Source organism: Calidris pugnax, unplaced genomic scaffold (genome assembly GCF_001431845.1).
Source record: "Calidris pugnax isolate Ruff unplaced genomic scaffold, ASM143184v1 scaffold39, whole genome shotgun sequence".
Taxonomy (NCBI): Eukaryota; Metazoa; Chordata; class Aves; order Charadriiformes; family Scolopacidae; genus Calidris; species Calidris pugnax.
The window spans coordinates 7006065-7032878 of record NW_015090828.1 but is presented as its reverse complement, the minus strand read 5'-3'; positions in this window follow the sequence as shown (position 1 = coordinate 7032878).

Here is a 26814-nt window from a genome sequence, read left to right as displayed (position 1 = left end):
TGTTTTGCAATTGCCACAGGAAGCTCTGTTTGAAGCTCTCGAGGCACCGAAAAGTCCCAACTGAAGGCCCAATGATAGGGGTAAGGAGCATTGTTTACTCAGGTAGAAATGTCAGATAAGTGAAGTGAAAATAAAGATGAAATTCTGACTCAGCTAAAGCCATTGCCTGTTTTGCAATGAGTGAGAAAGAGACAGACCTCCAGTTATAGCCCACTGACTAAATTGCACATCTACTTGTTGCAACATTAGGTGTATGTCAGGAGAGAAAGCGCATGGGAGCACGCTTCACTGTCAGATACAAAAACCCAGAGCAAATATTTTCCCATATAAATGTTTTATATTCCTGTAAACTTAAGAAAAGTACCGTCTAACATCAACCTTTTTCCTCCCAATTTCCCCCTGATTTTATGCTACAAAGTTGGTATGCAGCATTTGGCACAAGAACAGCATTAAAATAAAACTTATTTTGTTCTCACCTAAGAGGAAGTTCATGATTTAGTTTCATTTAAATTTCTTTGAAGTGGCTCCAATATGAAAGCAAAAATTGGTGTGTATTGGAACTGGGTCCCAGAACAGTTTCCGCAGCTTGAGCGCATGGGAGCACGCTTCACTGTCAGATACAAAAACCCAGAGCAAACATTTTCCCATATAAATGTTTTATATTCCTGTAAACTTAAGAAAAGTACCGTCTAACATCAACCTTTTTCCTCCCAATTTCCCCCTGATTTTATGCTACAAAGTTGGTATGCAGCATTTGGCACAAGACCAGCATTAAAATAAAACTTATTTTGTTCTCACCTAAGAGGAAGTTCATGATTTAGTTTCATTTAAATTTCTTTGAAGTGGCTCCAATATGAAAGCAAAAATTGGTGTGTATTGGAACTGGGTCCCAGAACAGTTTCCGCAGCTTGGAAGTACAATCTCTTCCAGAGGCATTTGTGACATTTTAAAGTAGCAGCTCAGACAGAAGAATAACATTTGCATGATTTAACACATCTTTTAAAGAAATAAAAGAAAACAGAATTCATTTGCCTCTCATTCAAGTCAATTTTCCACATGTGGTGGCTAGAACTGCATCAGGTAGACACTTTCAGATGAGGACAGAAGTGGACAATAGACACTTGTGCAGTGAAGCTCTCAACCACAATGGATAGAACTTTAAGACTCAGTTTTCTCTCCGCTTCAGTCTGTCATGACCACCTCTACCATCTTCTACTGGTTTCCACAGCAATTGCAGCCACTAACTACCCTGGCTCTATGCAGAGCTAGGCTACACTGTGTGCACATCAACACCAATGAAACACACTCACAAAAAAGTAGAAAAGATGAAAAGATTCGAAAATACAAAAAACCCCACATAGTAGTCTGTCATCAAAACTTCTGAAGTGGCTATGTCTTTTTCTTTCATGTATTGCCCTTATTTTTAGAAAACACTTGCACATCCACTCTGTAAGAGAAATTAATACTGATGTGAAATTATATTTATTAGTGATACTGTTTGATTTAATGAAAACCTGAAAGTCAGAGCGTTCTATGTTCAATTGATGTCGAATACTCAGTTTTCTGTAAGAATATAGACTAAATACAGAAGATCAGTTTTTCTTAAAATGTTTGATCTAATTTTAGACTAAAATTTACATAGCAAAATGACACGTTAATAGAATATAAACAAAGGCATATCAATCTTAAATTAAATCACTGGTTAAAAAAGAAGGGTGTGGGGTGGAGGAGGGGGGAGTGGAATGAAAACTAGCATCTGGGAGGCCCAAAATTGAGATTGCCAACTACATTCTGTGAGAATATGCAGAGTTCTGGTCCTCACATTCAAGGTAAATAAATGTAAGCATTAACGTACAGTGGAAGACAGAATAGCTGGGGAAGAGAAAGCCAGTGACAGCAGAGGAGTCGAGCTGCTGTGCATTGCCAGTTTTACAAGACTTACAAAGTTAAGAGAGGAAAATATTGCTGCCCATAAATACACTACGATAAGCATGAGGGAGGAAGAAGCACCACTGCCTCAAGACCAGAGAACAAATAATTCCAAGGACAAACGTGTGTGAACTGATCATGCATACATTAAGGCTATATAAGAAAAAATGTTTTTAGCTATTGCACCATTATATTCCTGGGGAATGTTTTCAAGTGAGACAGTGGAACAAGAAATACACTTTCATGTACAGTTCTGTAGAATAAGTTCCATAAAAGTGACTGCATGATGTCCTGATGAAGCAGGGTACCGTAATTAATGACACGTTACTTTCCAAATCCCCTGTTCTTAATTTTATGTCAATGAAGGAATTTATTTATCCTGTACACATGGAGATTTGTGTGACTGCAGAGGACATAAGGGTCAGAGAAGTCACAAAAAAGCAAAGAAGATACAGGGATCCTTATGTCCACTAAAGTCCAGTTATTGTTCATAATATCATACAAACAACATCTTTCATCCTAATCCTTTGCTGCATCAGCAACAATATCATACAGTTTCAAACCCTTACTAAACTGCCGAGATAATAAAAGATTTTGAACTAGAGGCTTGACACCAATAACCTTTCGGCTGATTTGAAACTGCAAAAGAATGAAAACAAAGTATCAGAACAGACTGCCCAGGGAAGCATATCAATGATCTGCATGCCTAAGGTGTTTCTAGGGTCTGAGTGTCCCTCTGTGAAACTAGGAAGCAACTGGAAAGGAGACAGAGAGACGTGAAACATTCTTTTTGGTGATGCCCAGCATTCAAGTTTCATTTGATGCAGTATCCTGCGTAACCTGATTCGTTTGGTGACACTGCAGCTTAAAAATCTATAACTGCAAATACATTCCATGATATTTATGATAGAAACTACTACGGTTTTAAATGAAATAGATATTTTGGAATTTATACTGTTCTATAAGGATGAGCAGATACAGAATTTTTATACTCAAATCTTTTTGTAAAAAGGAATACCTTAATATGCACACCTAAAAAAGTAGTTTATTCAATGGCATCTGGCTAGCATTTATATAGCTTATAAATGATGAATGAAATCCTTCTATTTTCAGAATATTGAAGATAGATGGTTAGTTAAAACAATATTTGAAAAGTAAAATTTTGATTAAAGATATAATCTTAAAACTATGTGGACTTTCAGGTGTTTATTGAATATTCACAGGCAGTCTTAATATTTCCTGCAAAAGTTGTCTGTCCCTACACAGTGGCATATTTTTCACACTTCCAGAAGACAGAAACATTTTGCCATTGAAATTTTATTGCTTCACTTGTGAGTTATAAAGATTTATAGCTTCCTTCTGTTGGTCTCAGAAGCATCACTAACGCAAGGGTATTGGCTCTCAGAAAGGACTGACGAGCTGTAGATTAAAAAAACATTTGCAGTGACCATTTTTGTGGTTTTAACCTTTGCTAAAAACACTGAATCTTCTGTTAGAATTTGTCTGCATTAACCCTTTGTTTGCAATACAAGAAGAAGAATCCTTTGTGTTGAATGAAAAACTCTTTGGTTCAGATTAAAATAAAAAGGGTTTATAATAATTATCCAGCAAAACAGTCTCATTCTTCGAAGGGTTTGGTCCTTTTCTTTGTACCTAGTCAGTTAGATTAGGGGTCTCCCCCTGTCCGTGGGGAGTTTCTTACCTGGGTGGTGCTGGGTTACTCTGGAGCCGAGACTGGGAGAGCCATAACAACTTCTCTTGCTAAACCTGGGTCACTGTGAATTAAAGACAAGAGAAAAGGGCCATAAATATACCATTTAAAAAGGAGAGCAGCTCTGTAGCCTTTGCCTTCCTAGCCTTGTGTAGCCGCCAAGCTGCTGCAGGGCAAGATTTTGCATATAAATCAATGCCACAGGGTGATTTTCCCAGAATAATTATGGCTTCTATCTGAATCTCATTTACCTCCTTCCCCAAAGAGACAAGAACAAAAGACAGTATCTGGATATGGGGGGAAATAAAAGAGAATAAAGTTTGGGATTTAAATAAATTAAGATACTGATGTTGATTACAGAATTTGCAGAGTAAATTAACCTGCACGCAACCTCCACAACATCAGAACTCTACTGCTACCAACGCCTGATACCACCGCCTCAGGAGAATGCCCCCGGTAACGGAGCCACTGTTGTTTGCTTCAGATAATGCTTCACGCAGTCAAAATTCACTAGTTGCTCAGAGCAACCGGTTATAGAGAGATCAGGGGTTTCTGTCCAAATTTGACGATGCAAATTTTTTAAGGAGGAAAATAATTTTTTACATTTTGTCATTATTTTTATTACCAATTTTCCTAATAAATTACAAAGATCAAGAACTATGCTGAAAGCCAAACCTCACATAGCAAGGGTGAGGAAAAAAAGCTCAGTAAAATTTGATTTTCCTCATCATTGGCTCTTTCATATCCCAATAATCCATTTTTGGGACAGATTCTAATCTCAGAAGCAGCGTGGGCATCCCGGCATACCTAAGAAAAATCTGTTACTGTGCATCATGCGTGATATTAGAATCTGGCCCTTCCATTGTAGATGGAACATTTGCATCAAGTTATTATGACTTTTTATAATAACCATATTTTCTAATATTTGCAACTGTGCACATTTTTGCCTGAATTGCCTTTCATTCCACAGATGGCAATTATGAAAAGCCCTCACATATGGCAACTCAAAAATAAATTTGTCTAAGGCTACAAATATACAATTTCACCACAAAACCCAGCTCTCTGAACACAGTTCCTATTCTGAGAACTTGGGGCATGCCTTAGTCCGTTGCTCCTGTAATGATGTCAACTGGCACTGTCACAAAGCAAGTCAGACCTAAGAGCTGTCAATTACTATGATTTTATCCTTATTTATTTCTCAAGTTTGGGAGAGAATGAACTTTCTGGCTGTATCCAGGAAACCCTCTAGGCATACATCTAACTTTATATAAAAGATTAGCCCCAAGGACATCAATCACATCTTTACTTACGTGAACAGGTCATCACCATTTTGTTAATTTTTTTTTTTCCCCCACAATCAAGTCAGTATGTGAGCACACGAGACATAATATGGCCTGCAGAAGTTGACCCATGGCTTTGAGTTGCTTTTCCATGACTGCTGAGGATAAGCCTAATTTTCAGCCCATGCCTGCTTGTTGGGTGCCTGCTGGCAGGGCTGCTCCCAGCACACAGCTCTCCCACCCTCCCAGGGAGCAGAAGGGGGCTGGGGCTGTCATTCCAACACACACTAGATATCTTAGACTGATGGTCACTCTTAACCAGTGTATTTCCTTAAATGTCTTTAAAACAATTTTTAATAACACAATTTAATAAAATATTTTTTAATAAAAAATTGTAATTTTTCCTTCAGAAAGGCATAAACTATTGCATGCCAATTTATCCTCTTAAACACTTCAGTTAACTCAATTTTAGTCTCAAATATCAGTTACTTTGTTTTCCAAGGGCTGCTTAATCTAACTTCTACATAGATGCTATTTTTCTTAAATCTGGATAGAAAAGACTCGTTGCCTCTTACTTATTTTAAATTCATTAGTGACAGTGTTTCTCTAATGTAGCCCTCCAATCTTATAACAGCTTGCTCACAGCTATAGACTCTCTAGAAATATGGCATGTCCTTTATTTCTTTCCATGCATCTAAGATCAATGCAACTTTCTGCATTATTTAATGGTCATACAATTTGGAAATGTTAAGTGCTAGATAAATGTATATTATTTTGCCCCACTGTGATGTTCACAGCACTTTCATTTTGATTTTTCACCTGCTATTGACTAAGCTGTCACCCTACACTGGCATTAAGATTTACACTTATGTTTACATAATAGTTTTCAGTGCTTCAGATCCAGCTCCACAACTCCTTTGGATCTTTAGTAGGTATCCAGCTCCAGCTTTTGAGGTGGGGGTTTTTGTTTTTTATTAATACAGTAATTACTTTACTTTTTAAATTTGCTTCATTTTCCTTCAAAATTTCTCTGAGAGGCAAAACACAAACAATTCTCAAAAGGACATTAGTACTCTGGTATGTTTTCCTGACTATCCTTTTAAGTCTTTTGTCTAACTATGTACTATTTATTTGAGAAAAATATACAGAGGGAAGGCGGAGTCCCAAACCTGCACTGCCATAAATCTGCACAACTTCCTTAGAAGCACTGACATTCCGCTGATCTCAATTCAATCTACAGCAGGTGATGGTTTGCCCTAAAAGTGTTAACCCTTCTACTCACCTTCATTACACATGTATAAAATAAACCAAGTCTTCTCTAGTTTAGCAGTAGACACCTTATTACTCCAAATAACCCGCAGCAAATTACAATCTCCTCTTATGTCTCCAGCTACTGCTCTGTCAGGGGTTAGGCCAACTTGGCCTGTGATGGCGACAGATGCTCTTCCCTGACTTTCTCACTCCAGAAGAAAGAAGGAGAGCGATAAAGAGGTTTACAAGTTTAGAAGGAACTAAACTACTTTAATGTAATATTAATATTAATGTTAAGGAGGAAGTAATGAAATAGATACAATAGATATACCAAACCATATCGAGCTCCCATGATGATGTCACCAGCAGGCACTGGGGAGGTCCCAGACTGGACTCAGTGATAAATGGGAACTGGATTCAAACTCTGGAGTCAGGAATACACAGATTGGTCTCAAAGGCAGATGACCAGACAAGGTCCTCTTCAGACGTTGGCCACTAAAGAAAGAGGCTGACCCTCAGATCCCTCAGCTTTTATACTGAGCATGGGGCAGATGGGATGGAATACCCCTGCTGGTCAGGTTTGGGTCACCTCTCCTGTCTGCTCCTACCTGCAGGTGGGACCCCTCTACGCTTTTCTGTTTCTGACCCTCCAATGGGGCAAATAACAAAATTAGCTGACCTTGGCTGTTATAGCACTAAGAGCCTCTCTGCAGACTGCACCTTGGCATGAAGTACAAACATTGGCCTTATCACTCTGGGAATGAACAGTTTTCTGCACAATATGCTGTTAATTTCAGAGAGCTAGAAGCGGCCTAGGTAAGATGTAAAATTACTGAACAGAAAGTTGGCCTATTTTACCTCAAACCGGGACATACTATAATGACTCTTGACTTCAGGAATGCCTCATTTGCCTTCATCTGGCCACTGGAAAGGGCTCTCAGCACTGAGCTTTTTGTACTGTAGTATTTCTGTCATAGCAACTCAACATCCCTTCACACCTTCAAATCACTCCTGTCCCCACCTGAGGCTATCAGACACCTTTTTCCTATTGCTGTTCTCACCAAGTACAATAAAAGCCTTCAAAGCTCTAACCCAACTAATTTGTTTCAGTAACATTAGGAGATAGTATTTGGTCTAATTTACATCCCATGAAATACTTGTGACTTCAGTAAGTTGCACAGGATGTAAATCAACACACAATGTAGCTCACAAGCAAGTTTCTCATTACATGCCGATATAGCTGGCTTTTCCCTGTTAACTAAACTCCACAGCTCTTTCCCTCTCATAATATCTCTGTCTTTTCTTGAAGAATATTCCTCAGATGTTCAGTTCTCCTAGCTCCTTCACATTTGTTCCTCTGAAAATACACCTTTCTGTTCTTTATGGTGATACAGAAATTCACTATTTCCCAAGTTCTTTCCCCTTCTCTCCACTATCTCTATCCACAATCTCATGCTATTGGAAGACTAACAGCTTTGTTTGCCATCCTGCCTTCTCATCCTATTACACATCAGAGCATTCTCAACAGCTGCTTTGATACACTGTACATCTAAACCACTTTGCTTGCATTACCCTCATTAAGAACAAAATAATTAAGAGTAGTTTGGTTGTTTTCAAGTAAACAGAAAAATTCAACACTATAAAATTCAACTGAGAGACTCATCTGGCTATATCCATCCATCTCACTTAGCTTCCTTGAAATATCCCTATACAGTGGATGTTCCAAAAAGGTAGGCTTGTTTTATAAACCAGTCCCCAAAGAGTATCTTGCAATGGTTGTGTTTTAAGCATTGGCATAAGTTAACCATGAGAGGGTGGCTCAGAGTCATGGCATTCACTGTATCAGGGAGGTTTTCCATGCCTCCAGGCAGCAGTTCCCAGCTCACATACACTGGGGAGAATTTAAATCAGGAGGTCTTTGAAGACACGTCTATGCACGGCGGCAGCAGCCTAGGGCTGCAGACAAAGATGCATTTTACCACATCACCATGAACAACATTTTAAATCAGACTGTAAGCACTCATGATCGGGACCATATTTTACTCTGGTCCTAAGTGAAAGGTGAGGAGCAACGAAGTTTTGATTGTGCCTAGACTGGGTGTGTAATGCAAGTAACATTGATAAATGTTGTTCTAACACTCTGCTTTAAATGACTGTCTTCAGAAAGAGTAAAGATCTCCTGTCTAGACAAAAGCTCTAATTTTTCTGTCTGGGCAGACAAAAACAATTCAAACAGCAGTGAAGATTATAAAACAGAAAAGAGGGGAAACAGAAAAAAAACAAAGAGGGGTAGCATGTTTACCTTTCCCTGAGTCTGGAGAAAAATATCTATAAAAAAGCTTCCTAAACATATTTGGAGTGTTGAAACCACAGAAAAATCAGATCCTGCTGTAACCACAAGGCAACATCCATGTTTGTGTTCATCACTACCTGCATATTTGAACCAAAATCACATGGTCCCCTGGAGTACCCAGACCTTCCTCCCATGATCAAAAAAAAGAATTTCTTTCAGAACAAGTTCATTAATATCCCTGAAAACTATGCATGCTAAGCATTTTATTTAATATTCTGTATTTCATTCATCTATTTGTAATGAGAAGTGACCTCACATTTACATTAATGAACTTAATGACAATCACAGAATGGTAGGGGCTGGAAGGGACCTTCAGAGATCATCTAGTCCAACCCCACTGCCCAAGCAGGTTCACCCAGAGCAAGCTGGACAGGAACACATCCAGCTGGGCTTTGAGTGTCTCCGGAGACGGAGACTCCACAGGAGGGCTCTCAGCACTGAGCTTTTTGTACTGTAGTATTTCTGTCATAGCAACTCAACATCCCTTCACACCTTCAAATCACTCCTGTCCCCACCTGAGGCTATCAGACACCTTTTTCCTATTGCTGTTCTCACCAAGTACAATAAAAGCCTTCAAAGCTCTAACCCAACTAATTTGTTTCAGTAACATTAGGAGATAGTATTTGGTCTAATTTACATCCCATGAAATACTTGTGACTTCAGTAAGTTGCACAGGATGTAAATCAACACACAATGTAGCTCACAAGCAAGTTTCTCATTACATGCCGATATAGCTGGCTTTTCCCTGTTAACTAAACTCCACAGCTCTTTCCCTCTCATAATATCTCTGTCTTTTCTTGAAGAATATTCCTCAGATGTTCAGTTCTCCTAGCTCCTTCACATTTGTTCCTCTGAAAATACACCTTTCTGTTCTTTATGGTGATACAGAAATTCACTATTTCCCAAGTTCTTTCCCCTTCTCTCCACTATCTCTATCCACAATCTCATGCTATTGGAAGACTAACAGCTTTGTTTGCCATCCTGCCTTCTCATCCTATTACACATCAGAGCATTCTCAACAGCTGCTTTGATACACTGTACATCTAAACCACTTTGCTTGCATTACCCTCATTAAGAACAAAATAATTAAGAGTAGTTTGGTTGTTTTCAAGTAAACAGAAAAATTCAACACTATAAAATTCAACTGAGAGACTCATCTGGCTATATCCATCCATCTCACTTAGCTTCCTTGAAATATCCCTATACAGTGGATGTTCCAAAAAGGTAGGCTTGTTTTATAAACCAGTCCCCAAAGAGTATCTTGCAATGGTTGTGTTTTAAGCATTGGCATAAGTTAACCATGAGAGGGTGGCTCAGAGTCATGGCATTCACTGTATCAGGGAGGTTTTCCATGCCTCCAGGCAGCAGTTCCCAGCTCACATACACTGGGGAGAATTTAAATCAGGAGGTCTTTGAAGACACGTCTATGCACGGCGGCAGCAGCCTAGGGCTGCAGACAAAGATGCATTTTACCACATCACCATGAACAACATTTTAAATCAGACTGTAAGCACTCATGATCGGGACCATATTTTACTCTGGTCCTAAGTGAAAGGTGAGGAGCAATGAAGTTTTGATTGTGCCTAGACTGGGTGTGTAATGCAAGTAACATTGATAAATGTTGTTCTAACACTCTGCTTTAAATGACTGTCTTCAGAAAGAGTAAAGATCTCCTGTCTAGACAAAAGCTCTAATTTTTCTGTCTGGGCAGACAAAAACAATTCAAACAGCAGTGAAGATTATAAAACAGAAAAGAGGGGAAACAGAAAAAAAACAAAGAGGGGTAGCATGTTTACCTTTCCCTGAGTCTGGAGAAAAATATCTATAAAAAAGCTTCCTAAACATATTTGGAGTGTTGAAACCACAGAAAAATCAGATCCTGCTGTAACCACAAGGCAACATCCATGTTTGTGTTCATCACTACCTGCATATTTGAACCAAAATCACATGGTCCCCTGGAGTACCCAGACCTTCCTCCCATGATCAAAAAAAAGAATTTCTTTCAGAACAAGTTCATTAATATCCCTGAAAACTATGCATGCTAAGCATTTTATTTAATATTCTGTATTTCATTCATCTATTTGTAATGAGAAGTGACCTCACATTTACATTAATGAACTTAATGACAATCACAGAATGGTAGGGGCTGGAAGGGACCTTCAGAGATCATCTAGTCCAACCCCACTGCCCAAGCAGGTTCACCCAGAGCAAGCTGGACAGGAACACATCCAGCTGGGCTTTGAGTGTCTCCGGAGACGGAGACTCCACAGGCTCTTTGGGCAGCCTGTTCCAGTGCTCTGTTACCCTCAAAGTAAAGAAGTTTTTCCTCATGTTGATGAACAACATAAATGCGTTTCTTGTCAAATGATCTATTGCAATTGTTTGAGCAATGCTGGTAGTGTTGTATTTGCACAACTTCCTTTGGTGGCACGTTACCAGGGGTCTGACAGGTAGGATGCTGCCCAAAGTTATTCACATCATGGGCAGTTCTATTAAGATTCCTCATCAGATTCTTATGGCTGCAATATCTTTTGGGAACGTATAAAGTAAAGGTTCCTAAAATGGTCCTGACATTGTACATTTATCAGCTAAAGTTGCTGTGACTGTGCATGGATGTAGCACAATCCTAATTCTTCCATAAGGATGAGGGCTGTGCATGCAGCTTGCTACTCATTTCATCTAACAGCCAAAATGAGTAGAATATTACTGAACAACATAGTTTAAATAAGGTCAGGAGGTCAGGAGTCATCCAGGGTGCTGTAGTGACATGGACTGCAAAAAGCTCCTGCCGTGTGTGAGAGAGGGAAGAAAGGATATTGTAATAGTCATACTCAATACAAGGTAGAACCAGAATTTTAAACACAGGCTGATGATTTGATTTCTCCATCGGAATTCGGTATAACTGCAAGTTAATAAGTGAGGCAGAACAATTGCTCGAGCTTTTTTCATGTCCTATAAAGAGTAAATATGTTTTTAGAAAGTCTCACTCCAGAGGACAAGATGAAGATGTATATACATATAAATGCAGCGGAGTCTCCTAACTATGAAAAGCTGGGTAGTTTGCATGGTGAAGGTGGCACCAGTTCAAGTCCCAGTATCACCAGTCCTACGTTTTGCAGTTGTGCAACACCCTAATAGAGAAAAAACTGGTTAGCCCAGAGTAAGTATCAGTCCAACCGCTAGTGTAGTCCTACATGCTATTGGTAGTTGTGTATGAAAAGGTGACTCTCCCACTTTCCTGTGGCTTCACTAGCATACAACTGCATCGAATTTGTTCTCCATTAAGATTTTAGAATTTGTGCAAAAGGTACAACAACAAAGAGTAAATATACAATACCCAATGGTGCAGTACCCTGGGCAGTTGCTGGGATGTGGGACACAAGGACTAAAGACATTCTTCTGCCTTATTCTGATCATACATTTCAATTGTCTGCTTCCTTGGAGTATGCTCCCCCACCAGCTAACTCCTCTGTTCTTAAGGAGTGCAGGAAAAGGTCACCTGCATCCAACTCTCATAGTGCCCTTAAATTCCATGTCAGAAGCTTTGTCTCCTGCATGTCAGAAGCTCTTGAAGAAATATTTGATGCTGGAAAAAATAGTTTTGACAGATTGGATGGTATTCTTTTTTGGACTAAAATCAGTTTCCCAAACTATTTCATGTTATTTCTGAAGTTTAATCTACTGATGGTATGGGGAAAAAAAAAAACAAACAAACCCAAATCACAAGCACTGTGTTACATACAGAAGGCTTTACAGATGATGTGTTTCAAAGCAGAGGTAGAAGAGCACCTCTTTGCCTGTCAGCAAACCTCTTCTTTTATTAGAGTTAAGATAATTCCGTATACAATGTAACAAAATTCCTCATCATCCTTCCAAGATAGACCAGTGTCTAATAGTGATGGTTTGATACGCAGCAATACCTGGACAACAGCTTAATCATTTGTCTTTTAGAAATTTTGCTACAAAGTTGGAATATTTGTTTCCTTATTGGGTGGGAGCAGCATGATAGCAGACTTCCAAGCAACATTTGCTCAAAACTTAGGTGTTTGTTCCCTCTCTGTTACAGACTATGCTCTCTTCTGGCTTTCCCAAGGCTTCTCTGGCTGGCTGTGCTGGCAGAAGCCCAGCTACTGTATCAGGACATGGAGATGGTAGAAATTCTGGTAGTTACACAGGGAGAAGTGCTTCAAAAGCGCTTCGATGACATCTCCATCTGTCTAGGACACCTGCAAGAGGATTAGGATGAACTGGAGCTTTGGGGTCCAGCTGGAGTCTTTGAGGCTACTGGATGTCCAAACAGGAAGATATGTACAGCAAATCCACTCAACAGCTCAATAACTGCACTTGCCTAGACCACCTGGTCATGGTAAGCCATCTCTTTGCAAGTTCTAGCCTCCAAGTGGATGGATTAATACTTACAAACAAAGCCACAGTTGACTGAAGTAGTCCAATCAGTATGAGAAGCAGCCCCATCTGCTCACTAACAGGGGCTATGGAAACTCATGGCTTTTGCATACCTCACTGCCTTCCAGGGAAATCAATATCTCTGTCCTAATAGTCAGGGCGTTCCAATCTGCTGGAGTGTTTGTGAAAGAAGAGTGTAAGCAATGGCAGCAAGCTCATTGCAGTATTTCTGCAGAACTGAAATGTGCTCTGTGGAGAGGGACAATCTTTCCATTCCCATTACAGACAGCAATATCTCTGCTAGAGCACCACAGTTCCAAACAGAGGTGGAGGAGCTTAACTGAGGGCACCAGCTGTTTAGTCATATTGTGCAGTACAGGCACAACACAAGGACACTAAATACAAACCAAGTCCAGGCCATCCAGCTTTCCATAGTCAGAATACTCACTAGATGCAAGACAGAAAAGAATATAGTTATGCTATACAAAAGTCCTTCAAAATCCAGGGCTCCAGGAGAACCTCAACTGTAAGCAGGTTCACGGGTCACTAGTCTTCAGAGAAAGGGAATGCAATTACCTTACACCTTAAAATTAAATAAATAAATAAATAAATATGGCTGTAAGAGAGTCAGGGCAACTCAGAACAACACTGCTTCTCTTCTCAGCTGCTCAGCCAAATACTCCAGTTTGCAAATGGCTACAGTACACATACCATTTCTATTTTAAACTGCACACAGTAGTAGAGTTTGGGTTTTTTTCAACCACTGCTGTAATGTATTGATGTTTTACTGATGACATGGCTCTTCTGTCCGTGGTGAGACCACAGGACCATGCAGCACAGCATATTATCTCTGACAATGACAATTTGGACCAGATGATCTCTAGAGGTCCCTTCCAACTCTGACAATTCCGTGATTCCGTAATTAAGGGAAGAATATAAAAACCACAGCAAGCCTATTTCATCTTTCCTATACCAAACCCTTCAAACTACCTGAGCCAGATGTTGCGTCTTCATATTTTACAGCATTTTCCAGGATTTTCTTTCATGAACCTGTCTTTATAATACTGTATTTAATCCAGCTAAATTTTTGGTATCCACAACCTTTTTGAGCAGTGAGTCACACAGTTTAATTATGGGACTGGGGAAAACAGACTATTTCTTTTTGGTTTTAAATCCACTTCCAAATATTCTTGCCACCGGGAGAAACATTTACAAATCCTTCCCTGATCACTGTCTGTTTTCTACTTATTTTATACACTCCCTATTTCATACCACTTCAGTTATCTCTCCTCTAAGATGAAGACTTCTTGTCTAGTTTGTCATTTCTTGTATGGAACAGCGTCAAATATGCAATAAGCCTTACTGGGCTCCTCATCTATCTTTCTGAGAGGGGAGAGGTGCCAGAACTGTATCTAACAGTCAAGATGTTGACACCGAGCACCAGACTGATACGGTCACAGAATTACCCAAAATAGCTCAGAAGTAATAACCACTAGTACAGTGTCCTTCATGCTACATGTACAGATTAGAACTATTTCCTTAGGTGTACAGTGCTTTGCATTTATCAACACTGGGCTTCATTTATCATTTGATCCCTTCATCGCTTGTTATTTTAAATCCCAGTACACCTCTTCACAGCCCCTTTAATTTGCACCATGCAAATAATGTCATATTCAGCAAATGCTTCCTCTCTACTGTTACTCTTTCCTGAGACTATTTCACGAGTAGGTGATGAGATTTCTCTGGGACATACTAGGAGACTTGCTCCTCAGTGAAAATTAACTATTTATTGCTTTTTCTGGTTTTATGTTTTTTTACTAATCTACAAGCCCTGTTTTCTTTTTATCCCTTGACTTTTTAGTTCTTCTAAAAGCTCTCAGTGAGAAATCTCACTTGAACTTTTTGGAAATCCAAATACAATTCTATACCTTAAGGCATTTTCTAATTATTTGTGTGTTTAGCCACATCTTCTCTTAGATAATCACACATGAGACATAGATAAGCTAGAGGTTGAAAACACTCACTGTAGACATATTTTAAAGAAGGAAGAAGTACTATACCTAATTTTCATCAACTATAAAGCTGTAGTATCATGATACACCTACAGAGGGTAAATAGAAATAGGGTGAAAAACTACTTATTTGGTCACCTTAAGAGAAAACACAGCTAATTTTATTGAAAAAGAACGTGTAGCGCACATTAATAATGTTAGGGGTCGCAAACTCTTTTCAAAGAAGAGCATGATTCACCTTCCTTATTATGATATATATTTACCTACAGTGTCAACTGAGACCTGGTGGGATGCTTGAACAGAGAATAATTTATTTCCTTGAATGATCACAGAGAAACCCTCCCCCAAATTAAGATCTGTTTTCGTTCATCCTTTTCCCTCCCTCCCAACACATATCCCTTAAAACCTCCCACAACGGGAAAGACAACACAGAATTTAAATAGTAGCCATAGCTTCTGGGAACTCTCCAAGCAATCCCTCCTTTCACAAGGAAGTAAAATTAATAATACAGAAAAATGCGAGAAAGAAATATCCTCAAGCTCTCTGGAAAAACAAAGTATTTTCCACTTAAAAAGCAAGGAAGACAAACTGTGCACAGCCTTGGGAAAAAGCAAAAAACCTGCAGAAGCAAAATATATAAGATCTGGCAGTCAGCCAAGGAATCAGGAGTGGACAATAACATAAGATGGAAATACTATCTAAAACGCTCCCGTGGCCAATATGAACCAGTTTCTAAACACAGATAAGAGGGCTGAAGTATTAACTCTGGCAACACTTCCCTGCTTTGTCATGCCAACAGCATAATGGAAAATGAAACACTGATTGATTGAACTGCACATGACTTGCCATGAGATATGAACTGTACTACTTACAGAATCTTGAATGGATTCTCAATAGTTCTGCTTTGTAACTAGCTAGTGTTTTATTTTTAACCACTTTAGAACTATAATGTGCAGATGGAAGTGCATTTTACAGCCCTGTTTTGCTTTATTTTGTGTTCTAGGCACTGCTGTGCCACGGCACAATGTGTATCTAGGGGATTGCAAACAAATTGGTGAAAACCCCATGCAATAAAGTCCACATTTGGCTTTTAACTGTGTAAATGCTGAAAACATCCTGAATACACAACCTGCTCTACACAGCAATCCTACAGGGCAGGCAGGTTTTCTTGAGCTGGGCTGTAAACGGGTCCAGAGCCAGAGCCCAGTAAGATGTTGCAGGTCCTTATTGTGTTACCATGAGTGGTGTCCTCAGGTGTTCCTTGGAATTACAGGACAGCACTTTCTCTTGACAAAAATTGCAGTCCCTCTGACACTTGTTGCCAAAGTTGTGAAAGGCAGCAAGTAATTGCTTCTAAAATGCACAGCATCCCAAGAAGTGTGCTGAGTAACAGCACTACTTAAAGCCACGTAATATGTGCAGCTTCCCTGGTATCAGCCAAAATTGCCAAGTAAATTGGCAGATCCCAACACATTTTTGCTATTAAAATGCTGGGAAACTATTTAAATATCGATGCATTCATTATGAAAACATCTTTTTGGCATTTGCTTCCAATTAATGGTTGTGCTTTAGTGAGATCAGTTTTCCTCATTATATTCAAATGTGATGGTTATATGAATGACCAAACATGATTATGGAAGCGTTGGCTCACATTCCCTGAAATGGGTATTTGTAAGGAGGCTGTCAGTTGGAAATATCTGGAAATCTATCAGGAGTTCAAGCACATTTTAAAAGGACATCTGTGTACAAGAAGCAATCAAAATCAACGTTATTATCATACAGGCACATTGGATAACTCAGCAGAGGTGCAGTTGGTGAGCATTATGTTGGATTAACAATATATGGTTCAGCTGCACAACACCATTGCCAGTCCTAGCTGTATAGTTAGGAAAGGAATGGGTATCAAGTCACAAATATGAACTTACAGCTAAATCACAAAGTTGTGTCGCAATTAACTGGATATCAAAGAGGGAGTAATTTGTTTTCAGAAGCCAAAAGGCTAAACACAAGATCTGTTATTAAAGAGTGTTTGCAGTACAAAAACAAAGGCTTTCCTGGCACAGACACAACAGAAATCATAGCTGTGTCTGTCATCCAAGTGGTTTGTTTTGGAAATGAATTCCATAAATTTTCAAACAGCTGCACAGGACTTTGCTTTGCAAATCTATTAAAGTAAATAAAGCATGAACACTGCCCATCTACTCATCTAGTTGGACTTTACTCATTTAAGCTGTTTGCTGGATTTATTTATATTGCGGCATTTGACTTATTTTGAGGGAATCGTTCTCATTAAACAGGTGGCTTACATATATTTCATTGTGAAAGGACAGAAGGCTCGCTTTAAACTTTCTAATACATTTTAGCCAGCATTCATCTCTGATAATCAGCAACATCCGTTAAATTACAATCCCAGCTAATTGACACATGCTGAGCTGCCCACTGTAACTAAAGAGTTCCAGTGGCTGAGGGTCCCTTTTGCCTTGGGCAGCTCTCTGATACACTCCAATACACCGAGCAGAAATAGCCCACCTTAGCCCACATGACATGGGAGTGTATCTGTTCTTCTGCCATTGCAACAACATGGTAATTTTCCCCAATATGGTGCTGCTGACTACAATAAGAACTCCTGGCTACCTAGGTCACAGTAAATTAATCCCCGTAATTAAGCAGCACTAGATATATCTCAAGACATAAGAATTCAGGATTTTTTCTGTTATGGTTTGTGCTGTCCTTAACCTGTGACAGAATAGGGAACACTGGCTTGTAAGTTTGTGAACAGTAACAACAACAAAAATCAAATGGGGGAAAACAAACCCATTTAAAATTCTGGGGGGATTTTTGGTTTTGTGGAGGATTTTTTTATTATTATTTTTTATTCTCTCAAAAATCTGCCTATTTGAAACATACAACATTGTTAGCTTGCAAAAATAATACATGAAACCTGACTCTAAAAGATTTGAAGATTTGTGACTATCAGTTCACAGACAATGAAATCCAACCACTGAAATTTTAAAGCCATTTTTGTAATGCTGAAAAGTGGAACTTTTGACATCAGTTTAAAACAGATCAAGTCTTGCTGTTTGCAACTGTGCAATTACTGCAATCAAAAACAAAGGTAAAACCCGAGACAGACTCAAAGGACATGTTACAGGGTCCCTCTCCAGCCATTTTTGTACAAAATGGTCAACACTTTTCATTATTTCTCATAAGACGAGAATTCTACGTTCACGGTTTAGTTTGTAAATGATAACATCTGTGAAAGCCTAAGTTAAATTCAAAAGGACAGAGAAAGGAAACCAGACCAATTTGTATATCCAACCAAAATAGAAGACTTGAAATATCTGAGATGAATAGAGGTATTACTTCCAGACATTCATCTAGTAGATATTTTTTTAGAAATGCATATCCAACTGTGTGTGCCCTAGCTAGCTGCTCCATGCTTAACAAAAAGCCCAAACAAACAAACAAACAAAAAGGACAAACACAAAACCCCAATGCAGCATCTGACAGACTGGTAGAAATGAGAAAAAGGGTACTCTAAAAACGCAGAGGCCATGTTTGTAAGAGCTCATTAATGGCAAACTAAAGTAGGAAACGTGAAAAGATGAAACATGCCTGTAATTGTTCCAGCCACAAGAAGATTGGAGGCACTCGCACCTTATGGTATTTTTCCACTCGCAAGCTCCTACTGAACTCACCACCACGCTGTTCTCATGCTATTTTTGGTTAATGAGGTTTTTATAATGGGAGAGGGACAGATTAAGGGAGGCAGATGTTCAAACTTGCTTATTAAGATAGGTGCCCCTGTAAGCTGCTTCCCAACGTATTTCTATGAACTACAATCCACTTAAGCAAACAAGAAGGCACACAGGTGGTAAAGCTGACCCGTGATCCCAGACTGAACTAAGTCAGTCCATCTAGCTGGGAAGCTAAAACATCCAAAGGAGCAAAGAATATGCAGCACCCACAGCCGCAGCAATCAGCAGCTCCTCGGGAGGTCTGGGTGTATGTCAACACCATGAAGACCTTTCCTAGCAGTGAACATACAGGCCAGCAGCTCCCGCTGTGTAGAAGGAGGGTCCTGAACCCAAGTTGGAAATGGTGTTCGTGAGAAATCCTCCTCACAAGAGGTAAATACACGCTTGTGTCGTGAACCTTAGTAGTAAGTTGCAGGATACAGTGTGAGGTAATTCACCTCCCAAGAACACAGCCAGGTTTGTGTGAAGTTGCTGAAACTGAAAAGTGGAAGAAAGCTGATGGATGCAGAAAAGTTCACTGGGGGAAGTTAAAAGAATTTATGAAAAGGATAGGATGGAAGCTAGAAATAAATAAGAAATAGCAAAGAATATCACCAGTTCTACAGAAGAGAAACAGATCTTCAGAGAAACAAAATAAAAATAACCTATACATGTTTTTCTGCAGCCATCTAAGCGATAAGATGGGGAACTAGACTGCCTACCTGACTACCTTGCCTACACACTTTTAATTGACAATATCAAATCCGCATATTATAAGCATACAGAACTCCCAGTAGAAAGAAAAAAAAAATCAGAACCATCTCACTGTAACATGGAAGTGAGAACACATATAAAAAAATGGAGAAAGCTGTGCCAAGTAGCATCATATGTTAAAGAGAAGTTTAAAATAACTAATCAACCAAACCCTCTATAGCAAAGTTAATAAGATGTGATCCCATGGAACTGATATTCTAAGCAAGGAGGAGAAATATACTATTAGCGTTATATTATGAAATATGCAATGACAACAGTAACAGGAAAACTTCATTTAAACCCAGTGGAGAGTGGTAAATGCACATAGGACACATTGCCAGGAATCGTTATTCCTTGGGTAGTCTGGAAACTGGGAGAGGAGGAAGCAACTCTTGGCTTAGTTGGAAGTGCTGCACTAGACAAGGTCTTTTTCATTTTTCTTCTCTTTCCTTTTCTGTTTTTTAAATGACAAGTAAAATTCTTAAAGGCAGCAGGAAGAGTATTCCAAGACAACTTTGTTCACAAATAAATTGTGCCTTGAAAGAGAAACCAAGAGAGCCTGATGCTGCTGAACAGCAGAGAATAGACAACTTTGTTCACAAATAAATTGTGCCTACTAAAAACTTGAAAGAGAAACCAAGAGAGCCTGACGCTGCTGAACAGCAGAGAAAGAGGCTTCCTGTCCAGATGAAGAAACCAGACAGGATCATAATCTCTGGCAGCTATAATATATATATGACACTCCAAAAAAAAGTGTTTGAGGAACAACTTTAAAAAGGCATAAAAACCACAGGAGAAAGAATCCTGCTGAGAATCTGTAGGGTCAAAAAATGATGAAGATATAAAAGAAGTGCTTAGAGAAGACAAAGCCATAGCAGGAAAAAAAGAAATAAATTTCTTCCGTGTGATTTTGGTGGAGGAGATTGGAAAGACTCCTATGCTGGAATGTCTCTCTACAGTGATCTATGACAGACTCCAGCTCAAATCAAAATTTATGACAGAAGATGCTGGAAAAGGCTTTCTAATGAGCAAATAAGCAATAATAAACCACCAGAATAGCGTTAGTGCCAATAGCATAAAGGAACTCAAGGTTTAACTACCATCAGTGCTATTCAACCTCTGGTTTAAATTTGCTTTGATACCAAAGGAGATCTGGGTAACCCCAGACCAGTAAAGCCAGGTAAATCGGTGTAAACTGTTTTAAAGAACAGACTGAATGGCCTTATAGACAAATATACTGATTGGCAATGGGAGAAATGCATTTTATGAAGGAAATCATACCTCATGATCTATCAAAATATTTTCTAAAGGCACCAGTATGTATATTGACAAGAGAAATTCAAACTATATTTATATACTCAAAGGCATTTGACAAGTCCTTAGCCAAAATACCTTAAAGAAACAGCTGGTATAAAATAAGAAAGTCTTCAAATGGATAAAAAAAAGTGGTTAAAAAGCAGAAGAGAGAAGTAAATTTTTAGAGCAGAAGGAGGTGATGAAGGTGACAGATGAGATTTAATAGGCAAAACAGATTGGCAGGGAAATGGAGACAGAGGTGACACGGTTTGCTTTTATTACCCTCAGGGTCCCAGACAGCCTGACCTCTGTGCTCAGCTGTCCAACGCCCCGAGCACAGGGCGTGCTCTCGGGAAGGAATAGATACATCTGCACAGATAGCTCCCTTTCATCTCCAAAGGCAGAATCTATGCATTCCGAGCTGGCATTTATCAAATAATTTTTCTGAGGAAAGGTAAAGATTTAAATACCTGATGACTAGTCACCAAAAAAAATCTCTGGAAGTACATTTTTGTGCCATAAAGCTTGGTCAGATATTTTCTGTTTAAAAGGTTGGTTTTAAGGAATCTTTTAAGTTTAGAGTAGGTTTATATTTCAGTTTAACTGTGATCTTAATTTTATCCTATGCATTTTTATTAAAATCAAGAGAGAGGCACTCCATCCACAAACAGATGCTCTGTATTTAGGCTTGAATAACCATTTAGTTCTTCCACAGGTAATATTCACACCAGATTTGAGCGAAGTTTCTTTAAGTGGGGAAAACCAACCCTTTTTGATTCTTCTTATTCCCTCTGCACAGCCCTTCTCCACTCCAATTAACCTTTCTTTACTAAGACGGTGCTTTGTGCATCTCCAGATTTTAGATACCCTGACAACTGCTGGACCAACACAGACTTACTTTTTCTTCATTCCCCTGGCAGTGCTCAGTGCAAAAGCTGAGAAGGTGCAGGAGAGAACATGGACATTGCCCACTCTGATGGCCTTTGCCACCCACATGTTTAATCAGGCTGGGGCAGACAGCAGAGGAACTGTTGGTGCTATAAAACTGAACTTCATAGCTACCAGCACTGGGAATAAACAAGGTTATATTTCCCCACAACCACCACCTGTTGCTGAAAGTCTCAAGCTGCCTCTTCTGAAAAATGTTTAGGTTGCCATTGGGTCAAACACAGTGGACCCTAAAAGGAGAAGGGTGCTTCCTAGTACTACTGCTGTAAGAACAGTAAGTGCTTCCACTACTTCCTGCAGATCAGCATTTACCCCAGCTCGAGTAGGTATTTAACTGTTCCTACTATGCACAGAAGCCACAATGGAGAAGAACGTGAAGAACTGGGAAAGAGTGCTGCTTTTTTCCATTAAAATTTCATGAGAGATTACCTGAAACAATAGGGCAGGTTCCTCAGTTAAAGTAACCAATTTTTTATTATGAAAATAATAGGATAAAATCCCAGAAACCTCAAGCTTATATAAAAACATTAAAAGATTTGAAATACTGAATATGGAATATTGAAATTAACTGAGTTCTATTCTATTTCAAAAAGAGGATTTATCCCCGCATCAAAAAGATACATATTCCCCTCTGGCTTTTCCTTGAAACACTCTACGTGAGAACAAAATACAAAAAAAGCCATTTTCATACATTCTGAGAACCAGTACAGTGGGATCTCTCTGCTGCTATTTGCAGAAATATCATAAGTATTCAGATCATTTATTTTTGTCATGTTCTTTGATACTGAAAATGTTATTAATTTTAAGAAAATATGCTTTCTGAGAATTTAAAGTAGATGTGTTTTAGTCAAGATTTCACATACCTTATGGAGTTTGCTTGTCTGAAATTCTGCTCATGTAACTCCATTGGTTGGCCCATCCCACTCATCAAACACAAAGCTGTTGAAAGACAAAAAGAAGTGCTGATGAACTATTATTGAGGAATTTGCTTTCTAATAGTACACAGAAAATACTGATGAATAGTAAATTAAATTACATGTATTCCAAAAAGATTTTCATGCAGTTCTGCCAGTGCAAAACAGTTCTATATCTGTATGGAATGACATTAAAAAAAGAGAGAAATCAAAAACTTCTGCATTAGTAAAAAAATAGGGAAACAAATAAGGAATTAGCTAGTCTACAAACTAAAACAAGAAACTGAATTTACAGTATGCATTTTTTCCACTAAACACTTCAGGCTTATGAATATTTGTTTCCTATTAACAAATTAGATGTAACACAATCACATTTAAAATATCATAAAGTCACGTTTGCTCCTTCTTGCTATTCATCTGTCAACTTTGTATTTACTGATGTGCAATAAAGATGAAGTATTATCTTAATTTGGCAGTGACTGAGATGTTTACTAATCATATCAAGACTAATAAAATAAAATAAAAATCAGAAGTAATTCTAAGAAATACAAGATATGCTCTTCAGATTAATAAAGCCGTATTTTCTATCTTATTTCTTTCTTTAAGTTTTAAACACAGCAAGGTTAATTATGAGAATAATTATAACAAAATAATTAGACTATAATATAATTTTTTAGGAGAAACATTTTCACAGAAATCCTAGAGGCTACAGAAAGGCCCCAGGAGATGCAAGCAGAGCTGTTATGAGGCCTTAACTATGATGTCAATTTATTTGCGTCCAACTGTGTTTATTGAATAATGATTAAAAAAGGAAAAATGCCTACAATATATTTACTGGGTACATAAATCAATACTCTTCACTACTGGAAAGCTAGCAGTATGTTGGTCATAAAGCAGCAGTTCCAAGGCATCCTGAACCCCAGGCTGATGGGAGGAGAGAGTGGCTTTCTTTTAACATGCGATACCGGCACTTGTAACAGTCACAGGAAGCGTCTGATGGGCAGGGGGAGATGAAGCACTTCAGGAGAGGCCTGCCCAGGAAGAACCAAAGAATTCTCTAGTTTTGGCAAATGGCAATGAGAAACCATAAAGACAGCAGACACTGCCCTGGAAAGGAGATGACCAAAAGGTTCTACTAGGATTTCATTCGCTAAACAGTGGCAGCTGGGTACCTGAAGCACAAGGCGAGAGCAGAAGAATCTCATTTCAGCTCTAAGGCAGCTGGGTGTGTGCATAGAGAGAGGCTGTACAGAAGCTGTACTTTTATCACTGCTTTGTAAAAGCTTTAAATCAGCATCATTTGTGCTCAAGTCATCACTGATTTCAGAACCATTTTGGTTTCAAATAATCCTTGATTATCCTTTGATATCCCATTTGTAAACAGGAGTTTGGAGTAGAGTCTGCCCTGCTGTGGAACTTCTACAGTCTGGTAAAAGTCTGCATAAATCACAGCTGGCCATAGATTTAACTCGCGTGTACCCTATACAGACAGTAAACTCTGACTGAACAAAGCCCTCCTGTAGTTAGAGCAGCACAGGATGACAACACTAGCGCTCGGCTAGTTACTACACCTGTGGAAACAGCTCCTTCTGCTCTATTAGCCTACGCTTCAGCCCCAATACTTTTACTATAATATATTATTGTAACAGATACCTAAAATAACACACATCTAGCTGCGTATCAGCTGTTCAGAAGCCTGGCTACTGTAATCCCCTCCAAGACTCTTTTATCGTGGGGAAACAAGTCTTTTCTTGCAATATACTATCCAATGTGCTACTTAGACCCGGTGTGATAATGGTACAGACAATCACTTCTCAATGAAATAATGTGTTTCGTTTGATTTAAAACATTGTATATGACAATAGAGTCTGACTGGAGAGAGTAATTACAATTAAGCTATTCATAAAGTCACTTGAATCTAAGCCCCAAGTGTAGGACTTTGAAGTGTAGGACATCTCGTACGCTTATCCAAATCTGGAGCAAGGCACCCATGCTTTCAAAGAAAAACTGATGCCTTCTTATTTCACACCCCTGTGTGATACATGTGGATAGTTAATTCAGTGACAGCAATGAAGTTCTTTGTGTGAGTTCTTAAGCAATAGACTTTTAAAAATAAAATAAAATAAAATTATTCTCCTATGAGGAAGAATTACTTTGGAGAAAGATATTTAAAGATGCTCCCTAACTGCTACACTCTTGGTAAAGCTTAATTCAATCCAATGCAGTTAACGCTACTGGCGTTAGCAAAGCAAGATACATCACTGGAGCTAGATATGGCACTTGGGAGCTGTCTGCTGTAAGAGAGAAGTTTCAGGCTAGAGAAAGAGAAAGGCTGATCTCAAAGGCCTTAAAAGAAATAGAGACACACTCCAGAGGGAGTTAGGATTTAATGACAGTTCTGACAGTTTTGATGAGATTGTCTGAAATATTAGAATTTTTGGCAAATATTGCTCTGCTGCCAACCATATTCTACTGGATGAGTTTACTAAAGCTTAAGAATTTCTCTAAAGCATTAGCAAGAAATAATGACAACTGGGATAGCACCAAAACCTGGGCTTTTCCAAAATGAAAACACTGAATATGAGGAAATACTTTCTGTCACATGAGGCTATAAAAAAGTAGTGGAAAACCCAAATCTAGAGGCATTAGTACCCAAGTAGAAAACGAGTCCGGATATTAATAGAGCAACTCTGTTACATCATCTTAAACAAAAAGAGGGGCATGTGAACAAAAATAGGTATGCTTTTATTTGAACAATAAGGGAAGGAGGTAATAGCTATGCAAATCAAACTACAACACAGAAACAATGTGATTTATGCATTCTATAACAGTATTTACTACCATTACTATACAGCTGCATCAATACCTGATTTTTGGCTACTGCATCTAAACTATTTCTATCACTCCTCAGGAAAATTCTCTAAGTCTTTCCATTACTTGACCATTAGCCCTGCCTTCACTGCTATGTTACAACATCACAAATAACATCACTGAGCAGAACTTTTTCACCCAAAGTTCTTAACACTCCTCTGCAACTTCCATTTTACAGACAGAAGAAACACATAACAATAAACAATCACTTCTCTAACAAGCCAGGAACCAACTACACTGAATTCAGCCTCCTAACACTGTTTAATACATGACCCATCTGAGGAACAGCCCTGTCGGGTCAGGATGCAGCTGAGCTAAACTTGAAAGGAATGTGCCATTTCTTGATAGCAAGGAGATGATGTATTCCCTCCTGCTGCCCTGGCAGGGCATGTTTGGAAAATGAGCGTGTGTCCACATGCAGACAGGCAGAGGAACAGACACACAGCTACCACACTGCTGCACTGCACTTTTAGCAGCCTTTTCAGCTTCTCTGCTTTTCCCAGAATTATTTAGTGCTCTCCAATGCAGGTCTTGTCGGGTACATAACAAAGCATTCTAAGAGATGAAGGCTAGCACACGGTTGAAGCCTTAGAGCACTAGTTTCTCTGAAAGCAGACGGCAACACAACCACCGGCTTAATAGATTCCACCTTGATAACCTTGTGAATATTTCTGCTTGACAGGACTGCTTATGGATTAAGAAGAAATTACCCTACTCTGCTATTTCTAACAATTCTAATTCTATTGCTATTCTTCGATAATCTATACAATCTTTAAAATACCTATAAAGATGACACGGTTTGTTATTAAATAATTCACATTTTGAGCCTGATAATTGATCTAGATGATGCTTGGGTTTGGATTGTCTTTTTTTGTGACTCAGTCTGATCGCTCTCTGTTGCCAGCATTGTTCATATAATTTTATTTTTACTGGATAATGATTAAGTTCTAAGATGTATGGGATGCACCATAGTCTTTATCATGCTAGAGAGAGAGACAACAACTATGTTAAGCATGAATACATGCTACTGTTATAAAAGACATTTGCACACAATGAATTAGGTTTAGAAAAGATACATTCAATGCTAGAGAAAGAAGTTTTTGCAGTGTTCGTTGTATATTATTTAGATACCTCAGGAAGAGTGTCTAGTGCTAAGTGGTATATCTGAGAGTTGTTAAGTCTTGAGTTCATTATGGGATTTCTTGGAACTAGATGATCTATTTGATGAAATTTCACTAAGAATTTTTTTACCTCCAGAACTCATCATCATGTCACTCAGGAAAACATGCTGACATTAACTAGTGTTTAGATAACATTAAACAACTCAGTGCTTCAATAGCAAATGCAGTCCTTGTA